A 26,045-nucleotide genomic window follows, 5' to 3' on the forward strand; every position below is an offset into this window, starting at 1 on the left:
GTAACCTGCTCAGGGAGAAGAAGCGCACAGGTTAATCTCAAATGTCTTGCAGTGGACAAATGCTTAGGTTGTACTTGAGTTAGAATAGCAGTAATATATATATCATGTGGTGGAAATGCCAGGACCAAATCTGAGGCCTTGTTTAACATTGAATTTACAGCAATGATAGCTCTCACACATGATGGGGAACCTCGGGCCACAGGGTCTAGTCTAGCTGAATAATATACTATCGGGCTCTGCTGTGGTCCATGACTTTGTGTGAGAACCGCAGTGTCATGTCCATTTTGTTCAGTACAGTACAAAGTATATGCTTGCGTAGAGGTACTCCATGGATTGGTGTCACAAGCCGCTACCAAACACAACTCCTCCTCATTCAGCTGATAATCCAGAATACTTTGAGAATCTCACTTTTATCAGGTTCTGCAAATACTTGATTAATACAAAAACAAATAAAAATAAAACATTCCCAAAAACTTTACATCAAATTAACAATGTCCAGACAAGTTTTGTTTTGCCTTCTCCCTCATCTAAATCCATAAAGACTCGTGTGAGTGATGTCACCTCGCCTCCTGTGTAACTTTGCTGGAGGGGGATGGTCTCTTACACATAAACCAAAATTGTACCTGATCAGTTCCTTCACCCTTCCCCCCTTTGTGGACTCTGCGAGAGTGATGTAGCAGAGTTCACAACTACATCTCAACATAACACTAATTTAACCCCTTGTAATGTACAACAGCCTGAAACAAAAATGACTTTTTCCTGACAAACATTTGATCTTTACAATGACATAACTCATGTGTGAAATCAAAAACAAAACAATTGTAGTTAGTTATTCAATAAAACAGAAAATATTATCTCTGATCACATTAATTACTGCAAACCAATAAACAGTATATAAAAATAGGGAACGGTGGGGGGCACATACATTTTCAAAACCCCGTGTCTCACCGTATCTGTAGTTTAATACATCTGAATTAACATCAAAACACATGAAATCTGATCACATCATAACACATAAATATCGTAACTTTTATAACCAACAGCGCTTGCGCAAAAGAGAAGAAATGTATTTAGGTTTGTAGACATTACTGATATATATATATCTCAGCAGTGCATATTGAGATCCCTCTGTCTCATCAGCCCTGCAGACTGCACCCAGTCAGCCCCCCTCCTCCTCCTCTCAAACACAGCACACTTTAGGGGGGAGGGAGGTCACAAACTCGCAGCTTCTCACAATCTTAACACTTTCAATGCCGGCAAAACAACATACGTATCTGCAATCATTTATCACACCATTGTACAGGAATTATCTACGTTAATGTTTAACCGTACAATCTGACGGCCACCATCTCTATATTATGATGACGTGTTGTTTCATCAGTGAACTAAAACTGGAACTTCTGTAAATAGAAAAAACACTACAAATGACAAAATTAACAAGGTGATTATTTCATACTGATTTGGTTGGGCCGGGCGTGGCCACATCCTACGGAGGGGGCTTATAAAATCCACCTTCTTGTGTGAGTACCGGATATAACGGAACAACAGGTTTAGGTGTACCAAGATGGCCTCCTGGGGCGGGGAGTGGTGCCGAAGGCGTGGCATATATGGGAGGATCGGGGCGTGGAAAGTGACATGATACACAATATTCAACTTGGGGCGGGTTCTGTTAACCACAACTGGGACACTCCCACGAAGTTAGAATTCCACCGTCGCCATTATAGGGCGGTGGCTGGACACGTTCTTTGTAATACACATATTTGATGATTTTACCCTTTCTGTCTCGTATTTCTTGCTCAGTAAACTTGTCTTTAGTTATGGCTATGGCTGTTCTTTGCCAAGCTAATGCTTCATCTAACTTTCCTTCGTCACTTAATCTTCCCTTGTTTTCCCTAAGAGCTGCAGCCCATTCTTCCATCTATAAATATGCCACCTATGTGCATAACTTTCTTACTATTTTCTACATTCTTCTTGCCTTCTCTTTTTTCTACTATCTCTTTTGCGGTTAATGAACCACATTCCTTTGCCTGTCTCTTTGTTTTAAACACATTAAACATACTGTTCTATATTTAACACCGTCCTGAGAATGAAACCTTATTCTCGATGTTTCTGAACACAAAACACAATTTTTTTTTTATTTTTTTTTAACACAATTATAACTGACTGTCTGTCTCTGTCGTCTTAATGGTATCAACCTATACCCTGCGACCAATTAAATTATTACACTTACACCTGTCGTCTTAATGGTATCAACCTATACCCTGCGACCAATTAAATTATTACACTTACACCTGTCGTCTTAATGGTATCAACCTATACCCTGCGACCAATTAAATTATTACACTTACACCTGTCGTCTTAATGGTATCAACCTATACCCTGCGACCAATTAAATTATTACACTTACACCTGTCGTCTTAATGGTATCAACCTATACCCTGCGACTATTTGTCTCTGTCGACTTAATGGTATCAACCTATACCCTGCGACGAATTAAATTATTACACTTATACTTATCACCTATGCCGGCGAGACGCGACTATCTATACTATGATTCTTGGAACCACACAGCGGGTTAACTCTCTGTCGCTGAGAGTGTGGCCGGGATCGACTCCAAATACCTCGGTATCTTATCACCTGCTCACTCTCCCACACGGATAAGAGCCAATATTCATAAACATGAACTTAACCTTACCGTGTTTTATTTGAAGCTGATCAGACTTCCTGGGAGCGTGGCTGGTGATTCGATGTTGAGGCGTCTGGGGGTCGTCGATCACGGACACGGCTTATCCCTCGAGTGTGGCCCCACGTCGAGCGCCAAAATGTTCGGGTACTAATCAGTCTCAACCGGCAGGGATAATACGCTGAGTTCGTACGAAAGGAATCACACCACACAGAGTCTGGTACAAAGCTCCTCACTCAGCATCAGGCGTCACTGCCTTATTTATTACACACATTTGTTCTATATCCCCTTTCTCCTGGGGGTGGGTACATGTTATCACACTTTTATAAAAGCACGTATCACTGTAAGCCTCTTGTTACTTTGTGTCATCCTTGGATAGGTTCACCCTTATCTGGTCCTTTAGATATGTCTTCATAGTTCGTTCATACCAGGAAGTGACTTAGTATTTTGTTAGTGCGTAGTCCCTGTTCAGGGGCCATCTTGCCACGTATACTTATCTAATCCTACTATTGCTTCATCACAATTATGTACACAACTCTATAGTCTATATTTTATTAAAGGAAGAAAATTATTATAAACATTAACTTCTGTCCACTCCATCCTTCACAGTGTGATACTGTCTGCTGAGCTGTGTATCTAATCCTATCATGTGTGATACTGCCTTCTGAGCCACTGTATCTAATCCTATCATGTGTGATACTGTCTGCTCAGCCACTGTATCTAATCCTATCCATAGTTTATAGGGTCGTAGTGCTATAGATATGCTATGCTGTCTCATACACACTTTTTTTTGGGGCGGACACATATGTATTGGGGCTATTTCCCGGACATTTTAAGCCCTGAGGGTATGTTCACACGGCAGCCTCCGTTACGGCTGAAATTACTGTGCTGTTTTCAGGAGAAAACAGCACCGTAATTTCAGCCGTAATGGCATGTGCAGGCGTCTTTTGCTGCGTCCATTACGGAAGTAATTGAAGCTGGTTTTCCATGGAGTCCATGGAAAACGGCTCCATTTACGTCTGAAGAAGTGACAGGCACTTTTTTACGCGCCGCCTTTTGACAGCGGCGCGTAAAAAAAAATGACCGTCGGCACAGAACATCGTAAGACCCATTCAAATGAATGGGCAGATGTTTGCCGATGCTTTTGAGCCGCATTTTCGGACGTAATTCAATGCTAAAACGCCCGAATTACGTCCGTAAATAGTGTGTGTGAACCCAGACTTAGTGACGCCCCGGCTGCTAGTGCTGCATTGTTGGGTCACTTAGGAGACCCAGCGATGCAGCTGAAAGCGAACCGTCGGCCATGAGAAGTTTGCGGGGGGGGGGGGGGCCCCAGTAAGAATTTTTGCATCGGGGCCCATGAGCCTCTAGCTACGCCCCTGCCTCCTGTCCTCAACTCATTACTTACCAGCTGCTTTTCTTATCTTCAGGAGAGAGCGTTCGGCCGCTCCTCCCGCACCCGCAGTCCTCCAGGTTCCCTATGCTCTTCTCTCGTGGCGCGTGCAGCGTCACAGAGGGTGAGTGTACTAGCAGACGTGCGCCTATCGTGCTGCACGTCTGCTAGGTAAAGTACTCTCCCCTGCCTTCCCCACGCATCCCCCCTGGCCCTGCCACAATATGCCGTCCCCCGTTTTTAGCTCGGTGGCGCCGCCTGAGGCCGCTGCCTCACCTCACCTAATGGCAGGTGCGGCCCTGAGTACAAGAAAGTCTAATTCCCAGGTCAGGCTTTCTAGTACTCCGCCATCAAGAAACATTTTTTCTCGTGGCGGATGATTTTTCCATTGACAGGTAGCAGAGTTCTTCCGCAGCGGTGTTAGGGGGGCAAACTCGCCAATTGCCCAGTGCCTTCAGAATGGGCCGCTACTCTTGGGCCAGTGCTGTGTGCTTGCCCCGCAGACTAAAATTTGCCAGCCAACCCCTGGCCATTGGCCCCCTGCTCCGCTGTTTGCTCTTGTAGGCCACAGCCTGGTTTAGACCTGAGGCCTACAAGAGATCGGGAGCATGCTGATGACGTCAACTGACCCGCACGATGACATCACTGCATCATGCCATCCACGCCGGGCCACGGAACTCAGTTAAAATTCATAAGTCTATTAGGTAATAAAAAGGGGGCATAAAAAAGTGGCTTACAAAAGGGGGCATTCTTATTGTGGGGGCATAAAGCAGGCATTTGAGTGTGGCAGAAAAAGTGGCATTAGTACTGAATGGGGGCATAAAAGGCCGCATTACTACTGAGTGGAGACATTATTTCTGTGGGGACATAAAGGGGTATTAGTACTGAGTGGGAATTCTATTACTGTGTGAGGGCCCTAAAAGTGGCTCTATCACTGAGTAAGTTATAAAGGGGACACTAACACTGTGTAGGGGAACAAAAGTAGCACTTACTGTGTGGGGCCTTTGGGGGAACAAAAGGGTGTGTGTACTATTACTGTGTGGGGCACCTAGTATAGTATGTATAGGGAGTTTGTGTAGAGGTAGGGAATAGTTAGGGAGTGCGCTAGAAAAGCAAGGAGTCAAAGATATCTGTGTCATATTCTGCAGGGCTTAGGAAATCGTGTCCGGGAGAAGTTGTCATTGCGGTCTTGGCTGGATAAAGAAGAAAAGGTGAAAGTGAGCGACTTCAATCTGAGAAGACGTCACCTGTGAATCACTCGATATAACTATACTGTAATCACTTATATGGTCTGCAGATATCTTGTGTACAACTGGCATCTACCTCTATAAGGTCACTGTACGGTGGTAATATTGGTTTATATATAGTGTGTTTTATTCACTAACAGTATGGTGGGTTTTTTCTGACACTATGTTGTAGTAATATGTGATCATGTTTTGGTAGTTTTTTTCAGTAACAGTATGGAGTTATTATTCAGTAACAGTATTGAGGTATTATTCAGTAACAGTATGGAGGTATTATTCAGTAACAGTATAAAGGTATTATTCACTAACAGTATGGAGGTATTATTCAGTAACAGTATTGAGGTATTATTCAGTAACAGTATGGGGGTATTATTCAGTAACAGTATAAAGGTATTCAGTAACAGTTTGGAGGTATTATTCAGTAACAGTATGGAGGTATTATTCAGTAACAGTATGGAGGTATTATTCAGTAACAGTATGGGGGTATTATTCGGTAACAGTAATGAGGTATTATTCAGTAACAGTATGGAGGTACTATTCAGTAACAGTATGGAGGTATTATTCAGTAACAGTATAAAGGTATTATTCAGTAACAGTTTGGAGGTATTATTCAGTAGCAGTATGGCGGTATTATTTGTAATGTTGGTCTTACAATCTATGTACATTACTGTGGTGGGGGCTGTGGGGAAGTGTGAGTGTGGCAACAGATGATCAGGCTAAGAGACAGTCTGCAGAGTGGCATGTGATGCACTTTGACATGTAGGTGAGACTTAAGTGTAGGATGTGGGCCCATAACTTGTGTACAGCCCAAGGCCTAAGATCATATTAATCCACCACTTGCATCGAGCCAGCACAGGCAGACCACTGCAATACAGCAGGTAGAGCATAGAAACCAACCCAGGCTGCCGCTTCAAAGCCGGCCTTGAAGTTTCACCTGGCAAGAAGATGTGTTAAACCATTTTCAGTGATAATGCTGCGTTGTTGATCTATGATACTAAAGTAATACAGTAAGAAGAATTCTTTAAATCTTTTCTATACTTCAAACAGCACTTTAACAAAAAAACACAAATGTTTTCCTATTTAAAAAATGTATATATTGCGTGTTTGTTGTGTAAAGCTAGTAATGAGAAAAACTCAGATAGAATTGGGGGGGGGGGGGGCGTGTTTTTATAGTTCGCCTCAGGCAGCAGAGAGGCTAGGTTCACCCCTGGTACTAGCTACCTTACAGCACTATCTCTCCAAGGATTTTTTCTATTGACCAGCGGCAATAGAGTTTGACAAAGGCCGGGTTGTGGCTAAAACTTTACTTTTTCTTCAAATATTGCCTTATTCAAATAAATCACCTTTTGCATATTTCACCTGAAGGAGTGCTTGAGTTTATCATCCATTTTCATGTTGACCGAGCAAGACGTGCTTCTGCACAGCTGCCTTCTGAAGGCCAAAAGGAGGAGACAGGGAACTGAAAAATGGGAATTCAGCATCCGAAAAAATTGCTGACACCTTCCAGTTTTAGTCTTCCAGGTGACATATTAATACATAAAAATGTATCTTTGTAGGCGAGTGTGTGTTGCAAGTGAAGTGCTTAGGCCTTGGAAATGCAGGGAGGGGAACTCATTCCATCCAGCACCCACGCATGCACTCGCACGCACGTTTCATGATAGGGAATGGGATGGATGCTACCACTGCGGCTGCTGCTTATCTATTTTTAATATAAAAATTAATAACATACCATAACATAACAATATTGTGATCCTCCTATAACAAACCAAAAATCATAAAAAATACAAAGTAAACAAAACCTCAGCCCAGCCGCCACTCACCCCCACGTCTGTAGGCATACCCATACATAGCCACACATAACCACACCTCCCAATTGTTATAACCCTAACCAACCTACCTGCTAATCCAGCCTCCTTACCCAATCCCACACAAAAGCAGAAATAATCACATCAAAAACACAAACAATATGTAATGACGGGGGGTGGGGAAACAGACGACAAGTGAGCCCTAATGTACCCGCCACTCAGTCCCTGCCTACTTGCAACGACCCGCCCTAGGCGACGGGGTACAACTGGGCGATGGTCCCTACACTCAATAGGTGCACGACAGACAAACAGACAAGGGTACAAAGAAGCCAGGGAAATGGGGAAGTTGCCCACGGGAACACCGTGAGCAACAAGCGAGGTGAACGAGCCGAGTCAAACCAGGAGATGAGCGAGGTACAAAAACGCAGAGCAGAAGAGTGGTCAGAAAAGCCAAGGTCAATCACAAGCAGAGGATAAGTAGTACAAGAAGCTGAAGCACGGCCAGGAAACCAACAGAGAAGAATCACAAGCAAAGGAGGAACAGGAAAGGCAGGTATAAATAGACAGAGGGCGGGAGCTAGCTCCGTCTAGCCAGGCTGTGATAGGTTCTCCCACTCCTAAGCCTGCCACCCTGAGTGGTGGAAGATGGAGTCAGTCTCACAGACATAGAAGCATGTGCAGACTGATTTTCTATGGGCGTTAACCCCGAAGCTGTGCCTGGCAGATCCTTTACAGTACCCCCCTTTTATGAGGGGCCACCGGACCCTTTCTAAGTGGACCTGGTTTACTGGGGAAACTAAGGTGAAACCTCCTGACCAATATCCCAGCATGAACATCCCGAGCGGGTACCCAAGTCCTCTCCTCAGGCCCGTATCCTCTCCAATGGACCAGGTACTGGAGGGAGCCGTGGACCATCCTACTGTCCACAATCTTGGCCACCTCGAATTCTGCCCCCTCAGGGGTGAGAACAGGGACCGGAGGTTTCCTCGAGGGAGCCAAGGATGGGGAGCAACGTTTAAGGAGGGAGGCATGGAACACGTCGTGTACTCGAAAAGATGGGGGCAACTCCAGTCGGAAGGAGACAGGATTGAGGACTTCAATGACCTTGTACGGCCCTATAAACCGGGGAACAAACTTCTTGGACGGGACCTTAAGGCGCAAATTTTTAGACGATAGCCACACCAGATCCCCGACCATAAACAAGGGGTTAGCAGAACGTTTTCTATCTGCCTGAGTCTTTTGTATGCTCTGGGACGCCTCTAGGTTCTTCTGAACCTGAACCCAGACTGTGCACAGTTCTCGATGAACGACCTCTACCTCGGGATTGTTGGAACTACCAGGTGAAACGGAAGAGAACCGTGGATTAAACCCAAAATTACAGAAAAAGGGGGAGACCCCTGACGAGTTACTGACCCGGTTATTAAGGGAAAATTCGGCGAGGGGAATGAATGAGACCCAATCATATTGACAGTCAGAGATAAAACACCTTAAATATTGTTCTAGAGACTGATTAGTCCTCCCAGTTTGGCCATTAGTTTCAGGATGGAAGGCAGAGGAGAAGGACAGATCAATCTCCAACTTTTTACAGAAGGCTCTCCAAAACAATGAAACAAATTGTACCCCTCTATCAGAAACAATATTGACAGGGACCCCATGGAGACGCAGGATGTGTTTGACAAACAAGGTAGCTAACGTCTTAGCATTGGGTAGTTTCTTGAGGGGCACAAAGTGGCACATCTTACTGAAGCGGTCTACTACAACCCACACCACCGACTTGCCTTGAGATGGAGGCAAATCGGTGATAAAATCCATGGAGATATGGGTCCAAGGTCTCTGGGGAATGGGCAAAGAACGTAGTAAGCCCGCTGGTCGGGACCTGGGAGTCTTGGACCTAGCACAAACTTCACAAGCGGCGACGTAGGCCTTAATGTCTTTGGGCAACCCAGGCCACCAATAGTTTCTGGCAATGAGGTGCTTGGTACCCAGGATGCCTGGATGGCCAGATAGTGCAGAGTCATGATTTTCCCTAAGTACCCTTAGCCGGAATTGCAGGGGAACAAACAGCTTGTTCTCAGGAAGGCTCCCGGGAGCTGAACCTTGATCAGCCGCAATTTCAGAGACTAAATCAGAATCAATAGAGGAAATGATTATACCTGGAGGCAAAACACATGCAGGATCTTCCTCCAAAGGAGGGCTGGCCATGAAGCTACGCGACAGTGCATCAGCCTTAATATTTTTAGACCCAGCCCTACCCTTAGGGAGCTTAGCTCCTGGTACCAAATCAATTGCGCAATCGTATTCTCTATGAGGAGAAATAGAATTAACAGAAAAACATGACGTCATGCATTCATTACCCCATTTGGTAAGATCCCCAGTATTCCAGTCAAACGTGGGATTATGCAACTGCAACCAGGGAAGGCCTAAAACCAAATCGGACGATAATCCCTGCCTCACCAGTACAGAGCACTGCTCCAAATGCATGGAGCCAACAAGGAGTTCAAAAACAGGGGTATGCTGAGTAAAATAACCATTAGCAAGAGGAGTGGAGTCGATACCCACTACCGGGACAGGTTTAGGCAAATCAATCAATGGCATAGCTAGAGACATAGCAAATTCCACAGACATAATATTAGCAGAAGACCCTGAATCCACGAAGGCACTGCCGGCAGCAGACCTACCACCAAAAGAGACCTGAAAGGGAAGCAAGATTTTATTACGTTTCATATTTACGGGAAATACCTGTACGCCCAAGTGACCTCCCCGATGATCACTTAGGCGCGGAAGTTCTCCGGCTGCATTCTTACGCTTAGGACAGTTGTTCACTTGATGCTTGTCATCCCCACAATAGAAGCAGAGACCATTCTTCCTGCGGAAATCTCTACGTTTTTGGGGGGACACGGAGGCCCCGAGTTGCATAGGTACCTCCGAGTCTTCCGGGGAGAAACGAAGCAACAGAACCTCGGGAGGCATCATGAGGGAGGAGAAAACACATAAACGTTCACGTTGTCGTTCCCTGAGACGTCGGTCAAGTCGTACCGCTAAAGCCATAACCTGGTCTAGGGAGTCAGAAGAGGGATATCTAACTAGCAGGTCTTTCAGGGTGTTCGACAGACCCAACCTAAACTGGCACCTTAAGGCAGGGTCATTCCACCGAGAAGCTACGCACCACTTCCTAAAGTCAGAGCAATACTCCTCAACAGGTCTCTTACCCTGACGTTAGGTCACCAGCTGACTCTCGGCAAAAGCAATCTTGTCAGTCTCGTCATAGATGAGTCCGAGAGCAGAAAAGAAAAGATCAACGGAGGAAAGTTCAGGGGCGTCAGGAGCCAAGGAGAAGGCCCATTCTTGGGGCCCTTCCTGGAGCCGGGACATAATTATACCCACCCGCTGGCTCTCAGAACCTGAGGAGTGGGGCTTTAAGCGAAAATAGAGCCTAGAACTCTCCCGAAAGGAAAGAAAAGTCTTCCGGTCCCCTGAGAACCGGTCGGGCAACTTGAGGTGGGGTTCAAGAGGTGAGGTGAGGGGGACTACCAAGGTAGCATCAGGCTGGTTGACCCTCTGAGCCAGGGCCTGGACCTGTAGGGAGAGATCCTGCATTTGCTGAGCCATGGTCTCAAGGGGGTCCATAGTAGTGTCAGGGACCAGGGTAGACTAGGTATGGGCTTGTGATTATGTAATGACGGGGGGTGGGGAAACAGACAAGTGAGCCCTAATCTACCTGCCACTCAGTCCCTGCCTACTTGCAACGACCCGCCCTAGGCGACAGGGTACAACTGGGCGACGGTCCCTACACTCAATAGGTGCACGACAGACAAACAGACAAGGGTACAAAGAAGCCAGGGAAATGGGGAAGTTGCCCACGGGAACACCGTGAGCAACAAGCGAGGTGAACGAGCCGAGTCAAACCAGGAGATGAGCGAGGTACAAAACCGCAGAGCAGAAGAGTGGTCAGAAAAGCCAAGGTCAATCACAAGCAGAGGATAAGTAGTACAAGAAGCTGCAGCACGGCCAGGAAACCAACAGAGAAGAATCACAAGCAAAGGAGGAACAGGAAAGGCAGGTATAAATAGACAGAGGGCGGAAGATAGCTCCGTCTGGCCAGGCTGTGATAGGTTCTCCCACTCCTAAGCCTGCCACCCTGAGTGGTGGAAGATGGAGTCAGTCTCACAGACATAGAAGCAGGTGCAGACTGATTATCTATGGGCGTTAACCCTGAAGCTGTGCCTGGCAGATCCTTTACACAATAACTATATTGACCAACCAATACACACAAAGAAAATTTTTATTTTTTATTTTTTTAATCTACCTAAATAACCCAACTAACCCTCCACCCCATCACCCCGTCTACCAATAATAGAGGTTCATAAAAAGGTCCATAAGCCTGGTCCAAAGCCACAGTCAAGATTTAAATGTCCATAAATCATCTTTTTAGTGAACCAGTCCAGAAAAAAAACAAAAGGAGAAAAGAAAAGACACCCCTCTATACACCCTCTTATGTTTTTCCAACCCCCCCCAGAAAAAACCGACCCCTTATTTATACCAAAATACAAAACACTTATTAGCAGCACCTCAGATTCCCCATCGGAAATGGCTTACACACCTTCGATCCACTGAGAGGAGGTGAACTAGCTCTGGCATGGCTTATAACTTAACAAAACCTTTTAATCAAACCATAAGAACCAAGTTTAGTGCCTGTAAGCCATATTCTCACAAAAAATAAATTATATCATAATCATCTCGCTGCAGATCATACAGTAACTACAGTGATGATTAGAGGCAGAATAAACATTTACATTAAGTGACTCACCGATGACGTCTCAGATTCTAGTTCTTTTCTTCTCCCTCCGGTCCAGACATCTATGATGTATTTCTACCGGCCATGACCCATTTCTGCAGTTTTCCGCTCAGATGTCTTCAGCTTCTCACTTTTAAAACATTTCTGCACCTATAAACAAAGTTAAAATGCTCAACACCTCTTGCACCTCTAACTATAATAGCGCCATACACTGTGTCCCTGATTATAATAGTACCATACACTGTCACACACACACACACACACACGCACGCACGCACGCACGCACGCACACACGCACACACACACACACACACAAACACACCGTGCCCCCTGTAGATAGTGCTCCCATAGCCACCGTGCTGCCCTACATATAGAAAACCAACCCAAGAAAATATGATCGACTAAAGCACAAATGTAGAGAAAGATACGAACAATTCTTTATTGGAATTAAAAACATGAGACAAATAAAAATGGAAATAGGGGATGAGTCACACAGTAAAAAAGGACGTCTGATCAGTCAAACATACCAGGTATGGATATTGTGTCAACGTATTATGTTATAGCAATAGAAATAAATGCATGTAATCACATAAGGAGCCCTGTCTAATGAAAAACAGCATGGATTCAAGCACCTGACGAACTCCGGACGAAGGCAATCGCCGAAACGCGCGTCGGGTTGGGACGTCTCATCCCTGCTTCCATCATGTCCACTGGTATGTCGTTTTACCTTTTCTGTCCTGTTTAGCAGATATAGCTCTATTATGCTCACCATTGTTGGTCATCTTCTGATCTCAAGCACATTCTGGCACAATTTGGTGTATATTACCTTTGTAACTATTTGTGATTATTACTGATGGTATATACTTACTTGGTAATCACCACAGCTACCGGCACCTGATTTTACCTCCCTGCTATTTGTGCTGTTGTCATTTGATGTACCTTGCTTGAATCCGTGCTGTTTTTCATTAGACATGGCTCCTTATGTGATTACATGCATTTATTTCTATTGCTATAACATAATACGTGGACACAATATCCATACCTGGTATGTTTGACTGATCAGACGTCCTTTTTTACTGTGTGACTCATCCCCTATTTCCATTTTTATTTGTCTCATGTTTTTAATTCCAATAAAGAATTGTTTGTATCTTTCTCTACATTTGTGCTTTAGTCGATCATATTTTCTTGGGTTGGTTTTCTGTCAATTTTTGATCGACGCACCAAGTATATCTTGGTTACTACGTAGGATCCAATATATAGTGCATTTATTATGGCTAGCAATGTTGCTTTACAGCTTATTTGGTGATACTCCTTAGCACTATTTTCCATTGCATCCTATTTTGTTGGTATTTTATCGGTCTTGCCCTACATATAGCTTCCCCTATAGGTAGTGCTCCATGTATAGCCCACCTCTGTAGACAGTGCCCTACATATAGCCACCCTGTTGCTAGTACCCCACAGGTAACCCACCCCTGTATATAGTGTCCCACATATAGCCCCACCCATAAAGCAAGTACCCTAAAAAAATAGCTCCCCTATAGATATTGCTCTACATATTATAAACCTAAAGGACGGAGTCTGACACACCGAAGGTTGATAAAAAGTTGAAAGTTTTTATTGAGACAAATAACAAAAAACACATTAAAAGTTAAAGATGATAACCACAGTATGAGAAGGATGCCAGACAATGATACATGCAATATTGGATCATAAAAAATTTAAAAATGAAAACCTGAATGACACTGTATAAATAAATATTTAAATATTATTAATAGTGTAAGATGGAGCTGTGATGCATAATGTCCTGCATCCAGATTAATAGGTAAAGACCACAAGTAAGTGGCACATTTTAGTCACGACTAGATGCAGGAGTCCAAGCACAGCAACCAATTACACCCAAATGAATATACACCAATGAGTGTGTATACAGAAATGACAGCAAAGGAGGCAAGATAGAGCCTACATGTGAATAGCTCTAAAATAGAGCACCTTACCCATGTCAAAGTCAGCACTGTCTGGCACTGTCAAGGGGTTGATGCCAGACAGTGCTGACTTTGACATGGGTAATGCAGATCTTGTTGGGAATGTCAATGTTCGTGAAAACCTCGGTAACAGTGATCATAATATAGTTACATTTTACCTATACTGTAAAAAACAAACGCAGGCTGGGAGGGCAAAAACATTTAATTTTAAGAAAGCCAATTTCCCCAGGATGAGGGCGGCAATTCAGGATATGGACTGGGAAGAACTAATGTCAAATAATGGAACAAATGATAAATGGGAGATTTTCAAATCTACTTTGGGTAATTATAGTGCAAAATTTATTCCTATAGGTAACAAGTATAAACAACTCAAATTAAACCCCACATGGCTTACACCTTCTGTGAAAGGGGCAATACACGACAAAAAAAGGGCATTTAAAAAATACAAATCTGAGGGTACAGCTGTAGCCTTTGTAAAATATAAAGAGCTTAATAAAATCTGTAAAAATGTAATAAAATTAGCAAAAATACAAAATGAAAGGCAGGTGGCCAAGGATAGTAAAACAAATCCTAAAAAATTCTTCAAGTATATAAATGCTAAAAAGCCAAGGTCTGAACATGTAGGACCCCTAGATAGTGGTAATGGGGAGTTGATCACAGGGGATCAAGAGAAGGCAGAGTTACTAAATGGGTTCTTTAGCTCTGTATATACAACAGAAGAAAGAGCAGCTGATGTAGCCGGTGCCAGTGCTGTTAATATATCAGTTGATATACTGAATTGGATGAATGTAGATATGGTCCAAGCTAAATTAAATAAAATAAATGTGCACAAGGCCCCGGGACCAGATGGGTTACACCCTAGAATTCTTAAAGAGCTTAGTTCAGTTATTTCTGGCCCCCTTTTCATAATATTCAGAGAATCTCTAGTGACTGGTATAGTGCCAAGGGACTGGCGCAGCGCAAATGTGGTGCCTATTTTCAAAAAGGGCTCTAGGTCTTCCCCGGGTAATTATAGACCAGTAAGCTTAACATCCATCGTGGGGAAAATGTTTGAGGGGCTATTGAGGGACTATATACAGGATTATGTGACAATAAATAGCATTATAAGTGACAGCCAGCACGGTTTTACTAAGGACAGAAGTTGTCAAACTAACCTAATCTGTTTTTATGAAGAGGTGAGCAGAAGTCTAGACAGAGGGGCCGCTGTGGATTTAGTGTTTCTGGACTTTGCAAAGGCATTTGACACTGTCCCCCATAGACGCCTAATGGGTAAATTAAGGACTATAGGTTTAGAAAATATAGTTTGTAATTGGATTGAGAATTGGCTCAAGGACCGTATCCAGAGAGTTGTGGTCAATGATTCCTACTCTGAATGGTCCTCGGTAATAAGTGGTGTACCCCAGGGTTCAGTGCTGGGACCACTATTATTCAACTTATTTATTAATGATATAGAAGATGGGATTAATAGCACTATTTCTATTTTTGCAGATGACACCAAGCTATGTAATATAGTTCAGTCTATGGAAGATGTTCATGAATTGCAGGCAGATTTAAACAAACTAAGTGTTTGGGCGTCCACTTGGCAGATGAAGTTTAATGTAGATAAATGTAAAGTTATGCATCTGGGTACCAACAACCTGCATGCATCATATGTCCTAGGGGGAGCTACACTGGCGGATTCACTTGTTGAGAAGGATCTGGGTGTACATGTAAATCATAAACTCAATAACAGCATGCAGTGTCAATCAGCTGCTTCAAAGGCCAGCAGGATATTGTCGTGTATTAAAAGAGGCATGGACTCACGGGACAGGGATGTAATATTGCCACTTTACAAAGCATTAGTGAGGCCTCATCTAGAATATGCAGTTCAGTTCTGGGCTCCAGTTCATAGAAAGGATGCCCTGGAGTTGGAAAAAATACAAAGAAGAGCAACGAAGCTAATTAGGGGCATGGAGAATTTAAGTTATGAGGAAAGATTGAAAGAATTAAACCTATTTAGCCTTGAAAAAAGACGACTAAGGGGGGACATGATTAACTTATATAAATATATTAATGGCACATACAAAAAAATATGGTGAAATCCTGTTCCTTGTAAAACCCCCTCAAAAAACAAGGGGGCACTCCCTCCGTCTGGAGAAAAAAAGGTTCAAGCTGCAGAGGCGACAAGCCTTCTTTACTGTGAGAACTGTGAATCTATGGAATAGCCTACCGCAGGAGCTGGTCACAGCAGGGACAGTAGATGGCTTTAAAAAAGGGTTAGATAATTTCCTAGAACAAAAAAATATTAGCTCCTATGTCAATGTGTAGAAATTTTTCCTTCCCTTTTCCCGTCCCTTGGTTGAACTTGATGGACATGTGTCTTTTTTCAGCCATTCTAACTATGTAACTATGTAACATATAGACCACCCGGTAGATAGTGCCCCACATATAGACCCCCATGTAGATAGTGGCCCACATATAGACTGTATGTTGTCCCGTTGTGCTCATACACCAGAACAGGACATCGATGCAAATGCGGGTTTTCATGTGTTCTGGGGGAGGGGAGGAGCTGTCAATCAAAAGTAAGGAGGCGGGGTAAACTCGGAAAACAAAAAAATATTTTTCACCCACTTCCACCAGGTATTGCTGGTTTAATAGGTGAAATGCTGTTGACCGGTTCCCTTTAAGCAAAGATTTAACGTTTGCGATATTATCGTGACTACCCCCTGTCCAGACAAGATGTTCGAGTTTCCTCCTCAGACACGGATATGGGTGGTACCTGAGACCAGAGAGCAATAACGGGCAGGAATCTGATGCACACAGGTACCTTTGCAGGATAGAATTAGGTTGTTCCAATGTTGCTCAGGCACCCACCAGGTGGATAGTAGAGGTGCCTTAAATAGTCCTAAGGGCAGGCAACAGGGACGGGGTCAGTGAATTTTGCACGCTAGGGACATTGTATCTACGAGCACAGGACACTAACAGACTAGGAGAGGGGCAGACAGCGGGCACTGCAACCGCTGCTGCTGATGCCAGATTAGTGGCGTAGTTCATTCATTCATTCATTCATTCAGTAATTAACAAAATAAAGGCATTGTGTAGCATTGCAAGTAATGGGAGTAAAGCTGCACTGTGGACAGAAAGGAAGAGGGTAAAGTGCGTTTAGATTCTGCTTTTGCTCACAGGATGAGGAAGCGTTGCACCAGTCTTTCCATCTCCCCGTTCTAAAAATCCATTTAATATATGGTCCCCAGATAGGAGACGTACCAGATATTAAACTTATAAGAACAGATACTACAGAACAGATACTACACTTGATCTTAGCCAAAAGGCAGAGAAACGATAATCCGAAAGTGGGGCGTGTTGGCACCAGTTTTGGCGTCTAAAATGTACCACCTCTTGAAGAGATGGAGGCTACTTCTTGGCACCCCCATGGGATCCCGCCGGCACCCTCATACGTGGTGAGAGAGAGATAGACATAGTTTGGTTCTTCTGCTTTCAACACAATGCTCTGCAGAAAGCAGCATCTAAATCTGCATTAAAAACATCATCCTAGCCGCGCCCATTCACTCTCACGCACACCCTGCCAAAAGTGCATGCCCTTGACCACCTCTTCACAGCATGGATCACCTTCAATACACTGACCGCTGTCCAACTGCTGAATGTCCAAATCTACCTGTGCCTGGGTCTAGACTTGTCTGGCTGAGGTCCCTTTATGATGTCACTGCCTCTGGCTGCTATGGGCTCCAATTGTGACACGTGTAGAGTTCCGCCGGAGCCTTCCAATTTAGTCGGTCAGTATCCATTTGATGTTGACCATGCAAGACGTGCTTCTGCACAGCTGCCTCCCGAAGGTCAAAAGGAGGAGACAGGGGACTGCAAAATGGGAATTAGACATCCCAAAACATCGCTGACACCTTTTACCACAGTTTGTTAGTTTTCCAGGTAACATAGTGAAACATAAAATGTATCTTTGTAGGCGAGTGTGTGTTGCAACTTGAGTGCTTCGGCCTTGGAAATGCAGGGAGGGGGGCTCATTCCATCCATCTATTCAGCAAGTGCGCACGGTTCCATGATGGCGGGTTGGATGGATGCTACGAACGCTGCTACTGCTGCATGCAGCGCCTATCTGCTGCTGTTCATTAGGAACATCCACCCACTACTCCACTCAGGTGCATCAATCAGTGGTTGGATCAGGTGCAGCTCCTTACCTTACCTGGGATGAGAGGGAGGTGGAAGAGCAGGTGAAATGCTGGAAACACACACAGGAGGTGGCCATGACACCTATGCAGAAAGCCTGTTTGGAATTATTATTTTTTTCCTCTATTACAACAACCTGCCTGAGCTGTCATGCAGTGGAATCCATTTGCATGATGGGCCAGCTAACAGGAATAAACGTCCTGACATTTTGCACTCAGATGCTCCTGTTTTTATCTGCTTAAGCGAAGCAGTGTTGCATGCAACATTATATATGCCATGTTGCAAACACCTGAGCAGTGGTGGGAAGTTGATAGCAGGTAGCCTAGCCAAAAACTGGCAAGTATCTGTGATAGCGGGTAGCCTAGCCAATAACTGTCAGGTAGCTGTGATAGTGGGAAAGTAGCCTAGCCAAAAACAGGCAGGTAGTTGAACCCACAGGCAGACAGCAAAAGCGGACTGAATCCAATCTGTTTTTTTGTCAACTGGGTACTGACTGACTTACACCAGAGAGCAATAGCAGATGGGAATCTGATGCACACAGGTACCTTTGCAGGATACAATTAGGTTCTTCCGATGTTGCTCAGGCGTATAGTAGTTGTGCCTTAAATAAGCCGCGGGCACAGGACAGCAATAGACCACCACCGCCACTGCTGCTTCTGAAATAGTGGTGTCATTCATTCATTCATTCATTCATTCATTCATTCATTCATTCATTCAGTAATTAACTAATGAAATAAAGACATTGTACAGTATTGCAAGTAATGGGATTAAAGCTGCACTGTGGATAGAAAGGAAGAGGGCAAAGTGCTTTTAGATTTTGCTTTTGCTCACTGGATCAGGAATGGGTACACCAGTCCCGAAGGTACTGCAATACCAGGTCAATGCGTGGAGTGGACAGAGCAAGCTCTCTTTCCACCTCCGTGTTCTAAAAATCAATTTATTATATGGTCCCTAGATAGGGGACGTAACGGATATTAAACTGATATGAACAGATATTACACTTGATCTTAGACAAAAGGCAGAGAAGCGATAATACTCGTTGGCGCCAGATTTGGCGCCGAAATTATCCACCTCTTGAAGAGTATGGAGGCTACTTCTAGGCACCCCCCATGGGCTACTGCCAGCACCATAACACGAGGCGAGAGAGAAATAGATATGGTTTGGTATGCAGCATACGAATCTGCATAAAAGCGCCTTCCTGGCCGCGCCCATTCGCCCTCCTGCTGTGCGGACGCATGCTGTGCCGAAAGTGCATGTCCACGACCGCCCCTTCCTCCTTCACTGTATGGATCACCTGCAATACACTGGACTGCTGAATGACCAACTCTGCCTTGGCCTAGGCTTGTCTGGCTGAGGTCCCTTTATGACGTCACCGCCTCTGCCTGCTGATGGCCCCCATTGTGACACACGCAGACTTCCGCCGGAGCCTTCCAATGCAGTCGGTCAGTCTCCATTTTCATGTTGATCAAATCTGTGGCACTCTACAGGTTGTCTGGGTGCTGTAGGTAAGGTTCCCACCCCGTAAATATTTGAAAGATAAACTCACGCACTCCATTAGGTGAAATATGCAAAAGGTGATTTATTTGAATAAGGCAATATTTAGAGAAAAAGTTGAGTTTCGGCTACAATCCGGCCTTTGTAAAACTCTATTGTCGCTGCTATGCCTATCCATAGTACTAGCTACCCTACAGCACTATCTCTGCAAGGATTCTTTCTATTGACCAGCGGCAATAGAGTTGGACAAAGGCCGGGTTGTGGCCGAAACGTGACTTTTTCTCTAAATATTGCCTTATTCAATAAATCACCTTTTGCATATTTCACCTGAAGGAGTGCTTGAGTTTATCATCCATTTTCATGTTGATCGAGCAAGACGTGCTTCTGCACAGCTGCCTTCTGAAGGCCAAAAGGAGGAGACAGGGGACTGCAAAATGGGAATTCAGCATCCCAAAAAAATCGCTGACACCTTCAACAGTTTTAGTCTTCCAGGTGACATATTAATACATAAAAATGTATCTTTGTAGGCGAGTGTGTGTTGCAAGTGAAGTGCTTAGGCCTTGGAAATGCAGGGAGGGGAACTCATTCCATCCAGCACCCACGCATGCACTCGCACCCACGTTTCATGATAGGGAATGGGATGGATGCTACCACCGCTGCTGCTACTGCTGCTTATTTAATATGAAAATTCATAACATAACAATATTGTCATCCTCCTATAACAAACCAAAAATCATAAAAAATACAAAGCAAACAAAACCTCAGCCCAGCCGCCACTCACCCCCACATCCATAACCATACATAGCCACACATAACCACACCTCCCAATTGTTATAACCCTAACCAACCTACCTTCTAATCCAGCCTCCTTACCCAATCCCACACAAAAGCAGTAATAATCACATCAAAAACACAAACAATAACTATATTAACCAATACACACAAAGACATATTTTTTTTTTATCTACCTAAATAACCCAACTAACCCTCCACCCCATCACCCCATCTCCCAATAATAAAGGTTCATAACAATGTCCATAAGCCTGGTCCAAAGCCACAGTCAAGGTTTAAATGTCCATAAATCATCTTTTTACTAAACCAATCTAGAAAAAAAACAAAAGGAGAAAAGAAAAGACACCCCTCTATACACCCCCTTATGTTTTTTCAACCCCCCCATAAAAAACCAACCCCTTATTTATACCAAAATACATAACATTTATTAGCAGTACCTCAGATCCCCTACCGGAAATCGAGCAGGTACTGCTGAGGCCCTGAGCTTACTGACCTTCGATCCACTGAGAGAAGGTGAACCAGCTCTGGCATAGCTTACAACTTAACCAAGCCTTTTAATCAAACCATAAGACCCAAGTTTAGTGATATCCTCACCAAACTACTAACCAAAACAAAAGGCTAAGGTGTTACACCTTTAAAGCAAGACCCCTCCACCCTGCTGGCACCCAGTCTCTCATACTCCAAGGAGTGCACTTTCACCAGGTCCCCTAAGATGTTCCTACATACTTCATCTATAGGGAGGATTTTCTGATGCGTCGATACTAAACAACGTGCGTTCCAAGTGAAGAACCTGACCACTACACTAAGTAGAAAATGACTCCCATCAAAGCCTTTGAATGCACCATAGGCCCCTCTGGATAGGAAAGATCAGCCAGCCTAGGCCAACCGATGGAACCACCCACCCTACTGTAGACCTCTGTGTTGAAGAGGCACTGAAGCAGGAAGTGCTCCAAGCTCTCCAGCATGCTGCAACGCTCCTCCCGAGGACAACCTCTTTCCTCAGAGTTCCTACACTTCAGGTTACCCCTAACATATAGCTTCCCCTGGAAGCAGCGCAAAGCGAGGTGCCAAAATTTCACCAGAATCCTTTTGCTGTTTAACTCTTTAATGAACGCCTATACGTCTTTTCACGGCGGTCATTAGTGGGCTTTATTCTTATGCAATAGCCTTTGCACGGTGCTGCATCAGAATAAATAAATAGAGCAGGGAGCTGTTAAATGTCCCTGCTCTCAGCTACAAGAGGTAGCTGAGGGCTGGGGGCATCCCTACTCGAACGGGTGAGATCGATATCAGTATCGATCGCACCCGTTTAACCCCTCAGATGCAGCGCTCAATAGCGAGCGCCACATCTGAGTGGTTTTGGAGAGAGAGAGGGAACTCCCTCTCATCCCACCGGCACCCTGCGAATAGATCGCCGAGTGTCTGTGTCTCCGATGGCAGCAGGGGGCCTAATAAAGGCACCCAGGTCTGCCTGTAGTAAATGCCTTCTAGGCCATGCCAGAGGCATAGCCTATCAGATGCCTGTCCGTTTTACATGGACAGGCAGTAGTAATACACTGCAATACAGAAGTATTGCAGTGTATTATAAAAGAAATCGGATGATCGCATATTAAAGTCCCCTAGTAGGACTAGTAAAAAAAAGTTTAACAAAGTTAATAAAAATCCCACTTTTTCCCCTTACAAAATGCTTTACTATTAAAAAAAAAACAAAATAAAGCAAAAAAGTTGAACATATTTGGTATCGCTGTGTCCGTAAAGACCGTGATAATAAATCCATTACATTATTTAACCCGCACTGTGAACCCTGTAAAAAATAAAATAAAAAACAATGGAAAAACTGCTGTTTTCTGTTAATCCTAACTTTAAAAAAATGTGTGATTAAAAAGTCGCATCTACTCCAAAATGGTACCAATAAAACCTACAATACGTCCCACAAAAAAAAGCCCTCATACAACTGCATCGGCGGAACAATAAAAACGTTATGGCTCTTCAAATATGGAGATAATTTTGAAACAAAAGTGTTTTTACTGTGTAAAAGTAGTAAAACATAAAAAATCTATACATATTTGGTATTATTGCAATCGTAACAACCCGTTGAATAAATGGATTCTGTTATTTATACCACACGGTAAATGGCGTAGATTTAGGATGCAAAAAAGAGTGGAAAATTTCAAGGTTTTTTCTATCCCCCCGCCCCCCGAAAAAAGTTAATAAAAGATAATCAATAAATAATATGTATGCCAAAATGGTGCTATTAAAAAATACAACTTGTCCCGCAAAAAAACAAGACCTTATACAGCTATGTCGATGAAAAAATAAAAAAGTTATAGCTCTTCAAATGTGACGATGGAAAAACTTAAAAAATTGCTTGGTCATTAGGGACCAGAATGCAAGAAGGGGGAAGGGGTTAATAGGCGAAAAGCCCTGCTTGGGCAATCCCTGAGCACCAGTGGTTTTTCGAAGTGGGTAGACCGTCCCCTCTTGTCAAGGAGTTTTCCACGACAGGGTCCTTATCTCCCACACGACCAAACCCCACCGACGGACGACCTTTAGAGCCAGGATAACGTAAGCCGGGAGATATCTGTGTGGTGTGTGGAGATCCTTTACTTGCCCTCCTCTTTCCCATTCCTGGAAGAAAGGCTAAAAACATCCCTTACAGGAAATTACCCACAAAGGAGCCCTCTCTTGCCAGAGGTTTGCAAGATTAATCTTAACAAAGGTATTCACCAGGAATACCTTGGGGTTGACCATATTCAAAAATAGGAATCTGGTATGTTTTGATCAAGTTGACCCTTTCCATGAGGGTTAAAGACCAACCCTTCCACTGGCCCACCTTGGCGATTTTAAGCCTGCTCTCCCAATTTGGGGAGTAGGATAATCTCTATGGCCAAATTCGATGCCAAGAATTTTTGCTCGGAGAGTGTCCGGGAGATCATAACTAGGCTCTCCGTTTCCCATCCAGAAACTCTCACACTTGTCACGATTGATACTAGACCCGGATATCTCCGAGTAGCAGTCAACTTCAGACCTCACCCAATGCGCCTCCTCTCTCTCTCTCTCGAGGAGACAAAGAGAGTGACATCATCCGCATATGCCACTACACTTAGAGTAGTATCTGGTGCCGCCTGATCAACCCCCACCCAAACCAATGGTCCATGATCAACCATCCTAAGAAAAGGGTCGATTGCAAACATGTATAGGAGGAGGCTAAGTGGACAACCTTGACGAACACCAGCTTCAAACTTAAAAGGGTGGCCCAACCAACCATTCACAGCGGGAAACTCTCAGCCCCTGCGTATAAAGTCTTAAGTCAATCAATAAAACCTCCCGGCAAGCTGTACCTCAGGAGGACAGACCAGAGGTACTCATGGTCAACTCAATCAAATGCTTTTGCCTGATCCAAAGACCATACCCCTTCCAGTGAACTGCCCTGCCCTGCTCCACAGCATTCCGGACACAAAATAGAGTGCTAAACACACTGCGACCTGGAACAGAGCAGTGCTGAGCCACCAAAAGGAGGCGGGGTGCAAATTGGACCAACCGGTTAAACAGTATCTTCGCCAAAATCTTCCTATCCGTATTGAGAAGTGCTATGTATCGCCAGTTGTCGATACACAACGGATCCTTACCCTTTGACAAAACAATGCCGACCTTCTCATTGACCTAAGCAGAACGCCCGAGGAAAGACATTAGTTGAGTACCATGATCAAGAGAGGAGTCAAACTCACTTTAAAGGTCCTATAATACTCGGATATTAAGCCATCCGGACCTGGCAATTTTAATTTCTTTCATTCGTGGTTTCAGCCAGGAAAGCTGCCATCTTGTCCCAATCTAGCTCCTTCCTATTCAAAAGATGAGAGTAAAAGGATCTGACCACCTCCAGGATCCCCGATCTGGACCTCTTCAGGAATCTGGTATTGTCAATCAATCCAGTTACTATTTTACTACTCATTGACATCTTACAGTATTTGTAAGGGTCAGACGAGTGGTACTTCCCGAAAATCCCTCTCAGAAACCAAAGATGCGTGCCTATTATACTGACTGCTCTTAAAGGGAACCTTTCACCAGCATTTCATCTATTGAACGCTACTCACCCTTTGCTGGCTGCTGCTGTCAAAATTTCATTGCTGTTATCCCCTCTCCTAAACTCTTCCTCCAACCTCCAACCTGAAATAACGGTCTGCAAACATTTCGCACTTTTTAGGGTAATAATCTGGCAGGCTCGTTAGTTCCTCTTCTAATGCTCGCCCACCACCGAATACTGCCCCGCCCAGAATGCCGAATTCTTGTCTAAGATAGCGCGCATGCACCCGTCATATATGGTCCGACAAATCTAGTTACTGTACCGCTATGGTGTCCCGTTGTGCTCATACACCAGAACAGGAGATCAATCCGAAAACGCAGGTTTTCATGTGTGCTGGGGGAGGCGAGAAGCTGTTAATCAAAAGTAAGGAGGTGGGCTAAACTCGGAAAGGCTTGAGGAATGAAGATTGACTGTTTTTAAATGAAGATATGACTCTTTTATGCTCATTAGCATATGGCGTAGGAACACTAAAAAACTGAATACTAAATGTGCAGAGCCTACTTAGAAGATAATAATAGGTTACATAAAAATTATTTTTCACCCACTTCCACCAGGTATTGCTGGTTTAATATGTGAAATGCTGGTGACCGGTTGCCTTTAAGTAAAGATTTCACTTTTGAGATATTTTTGCGTCTACCCCCAGTCGAGACAAGATGTTCGAGTTTGCTCCTCAGACCTGGATGTGGGCGGTACCTGAGACCAGAGAACAAAGCAGGAGCGGCTGACACCAGAGAGCATTAACGGGCAGGAATCTGATGTACACAGGTACCTTTGCAGGATACAATTAGGTTGTTCCAATGTTGCTCAGGCACCCACCAGGTGGATAGTAGAGGTGCCTTAAATAGTCCTAAGGGCAGGCAACAGGGACTGGGTCAGTAAGTTTTGCGCACTAGGGACATTGCATCCATGAGCACAAGACAGTAACAGACTAGGAGAGAGGCAGGCAGCGAGCACTGCAACCGCTGCTGCTGATGCCAGATTAGTGGCGTAGTTCATTCATTCATTCATTCATTCATTCAGTAATTAACAAAATAAAGGCATTGTGTAGCATTGCAATTAATGGGATTAAAGCTGCACAGTGGACAGAAAGGAAGAGGGTAAAGTGCGTTTAGATTCTGCTTTTGCCCACTGGATCAGGAAGGGGTGAACCAGTCCTGGAGGTACTGCAATACCAAGTCAATGCATGGACTGGATAGAGCAACCTCTCTTTCCATCTCCCCGTTCTAAAAATCCACTTAATATATGTCCCCAGATAGGAGACGTACCAGATATTAAACTTATAAGAACAGATACTACACTTGATCTTAGCCAAAAGGCAGAGAAGCGATAATCCGAAAGTGGAGTGCGTTGGCACCAGTTTTGGTTCTAAAATTTACCACCTCTGGAAGAGATGGAGGCTATGTCTAGGCACCCCCATGGGATCCCGTGGGTACCCTCATACATGGTGAGAGAGAGATAGACATAGTTTGGTCAACACAATGCTCTGCAGAAAGCAACATCTGAATCTGCATTAAAACGTCATCCTAGCCGCGCCCATTCGCTCTCACGCACACCCTGCCAAAAGTGCATGCCCTTGACCGGCCCTTCACGGCCT

General features: G+C 44.3%; 3 non-coding genes across 3 annotated transcripts; all 3 read right to left on the bottom strand.

Moving 5' to 3' along the window:
* Nucleotides 1-17,027: 17,027 nt before the first annotated feature.
* LOC142747558 (U2 spliceosomal RNA) lies at nucleotides 17,028-17,225 on the bottom strand. The gene has a single exon (XR_012881858.1). It is a non-coding gene; the product is annotated as a U2 spliceosomal RNA (small nuclear RNA).
* A 1,696-nt stretch (nucleotides 17,226-18,921) lies between these two features.
* On the bottom strand, nucleotides 18,922-19,112 carry LOC142747555 (U2 spliceosomal RNA). Its single transcript, XR_012881856.1, has one exon. It is a non-coding gene; the product is annotated as a U2 spliceosomal RNA (small nuclear RNA).
* A 6,477-nt stretch (nucleotides 19,113-25,589) lies between these two features.
* Nucleotides 25,590-25,779, bottom strand: LOC142747553 (U2 spliceosomal RNA). The gene has a single exon (XR_012881855.1). It is a non-coding gene; the product is annotated as a U2 spliceosomal RNA (small nuclear RNA).
* Nucleotides 25,780-26,045: the final 266 nt, after the last annotated feature.

Source organism: Rhinoderma darwinii, chromosome 2, assembly GCF_050947455.1.
Source record: "Rhinoderma darwinii isolate aRhiDar2 chromosome 2, aRhiDar2.hap1, whole genome shotgun sequence".
Classification (NCBI taxonomy): Eukaryota; Metazoa; Chordata; class Amphibia; order Anura; family Rhinodermatidae; genus Rhinoderma; species Rhinoderma darwinii.